Source organism: Anneissia japonica, unplaced genomic scaffold (genome assembly GCF_011630105.1).
Source record: "Anneissia japonica isolate Jap-2015-1 unplaced genomic scaffold, ASM1163010v1 scaffold6370_len42149_cov98, whole genome shotgun sequence".
Lineage (NCBI taxonomy): Eukaryota > Metazoa > Echinodermata > Crinoidea > Comatulida > Comatulidae > Anneissia > Anneissia japonica.
In genome coordinates this window covers 1-1629 of record NW_022682980.1, presented here as the reverse complement: position 1 = coordinate 1629, position 1629 = coordinate 1, and the positions used below count along the sequence as shown (strand labels likewise).

The 1629-nt window shown below is 40.0% G+C and overlaps 1 protein-coding gene across 3 annotated transcripts in view; it reads right to left on the bottom strand.

Annotated features, from left to right (window-relative positions):
* Window positions 1-1144, bottom strand: part of LOC117113580 — a 28782-nt gene extending 27638 nt beyond the window's left edge. For all 3 annotated transcript variants that reach the window (XM_033257075.1, XM_033257001.1, XM_033257153.1), the window contains exon 1: window positions 1003-1144. The gene's annotated coding sequence lies outside the window, so the exon portion shown is untranslated. The remainder of the gene's footprint in view (window positions 1-1002) is intronic.
* Window positions 1145-1629: the final 485 nt, after the last annotated feature.

Sequence of the window (1629 nt, the reverse complement as noted above, 5' to 3'; positions counted from 1 at the left end):
CCAACGCGCTGATTGGCCGACTTGGCTTTTCTGTACAAAGCATGAGACGTAAGCATCGGATCGGAGCTTAGTTTGCTGCTAATATAAACCTAATCCCGAGTAAATCTTAATGCTTTGCATCGGCTGTACCGTGTATACAAATACACTCTTTTTATACTACTACTATAAAACTAGGCCTTTTCTAGATAGAAGCAAGGACTAGGCATGGACGGGACGATGATGGAATGGAACTGCAGGGATAAGCCCAGTCAGCTGGCGTTCGGACGGATGGTAAATAAGCCTAGGCCTATATAAATTGCCTTCGGGAGATAGAGTTTTTGAGTGTTTCGTAAACAAATAAAAAAAAAAAAATTTCAGGTCGGGGGCTTTTCTGACGGTCGGGCGGGGATGCTAACCAATTGTTTTATTTTACGTGGCCTAATGCATACTATACCTATTTTAATACACTACTGAGATAGGCTTTTATTTTTCAATCTTGATTTCAGAGGTCAACAAAATTTTTCAATTATTTTTCAATCATATAGTGGTGTAGACTAGTCTTTTAAGAACATTTTGCTGGAATTTTTTTTTGGATACGATGCCCCGTTATAGAGTTATGATTTTTTAAATAACATGATGTCAAAAAATCCGGCCAAAAGCTTATCTTATTTCTGTTGGTTACGCACCGCTGATTCGCAATGTTTGTCATCACTTCAAGATGTCTACCGATTCGTGAAAAAGGCGTAGGCCTATAGATATATAAATTGATTGAAAACATACAATGTGTTTATACATCGCAGCCAAAACAGTCTTACGACCAGTAGTAAGATACCTAGTAGTAAGATAGGCCTAGCTAGGTAGAAGCCTAGCTGGGCTAGGTTTTATACACTCACTATTGCTAAAGTAGTAGTAGTACTGTAGCTAGGTAGGCTGTTTCCTGGTTTCCTGACTAGGCCTAGGCTAGGCCAACTAAAGAAGCCTATTTGAAGTTGGAAATAACAGCAATTCGAGAAAAAAACCGACCTTTAAAACTTAGGATCTAGGCTAGGCCAAGTGTAGGTGTTTATCTCAGAAAAACAAACAGGTAATCAACAGCAATAAATTTCTTTTTAACCAAGAAACAAAACAGGTTTAAAACAAGAAATGCCACCACCACAACATCATATGATCATAACCAAAGATACTAGAAATACAAGATATAGAGTTCTCGCATTGTAAAAATGAGGCGGAAGTCGTGCCCAACGTAGGCGGCGCCCTTCTTTTTAACCATGCAAGCTTCCTATACTTCGTGCCCAACATACAGGGCGCCCTTCTGTTGCTAAGTATATCCAGACGCAAAAGGCGCCCTTCCTTTTCCACTAATGGAGGACAACTTTTTCGGTTGTGACTTAATTCCCGGTCGCGATTTTTTTTTCCGTACGAAACATTTGCATGAAACTTCACTCGGGCCATCTCGGATTGACTCGAGTGAGTACGATACGAGGAACAAGAGCAGACACTTCGCAATGTCGTGACGCTCAAGTTTTACTATTATTGCTCTTTCTATGTTTACCTACGGTAGGCCTATGGAATCTCACGGACTTACGGGATGTACGTGTGTAACTAACTGTGACCTTCTTGGATGTTATTAAATGTTGGTATATTATCTAC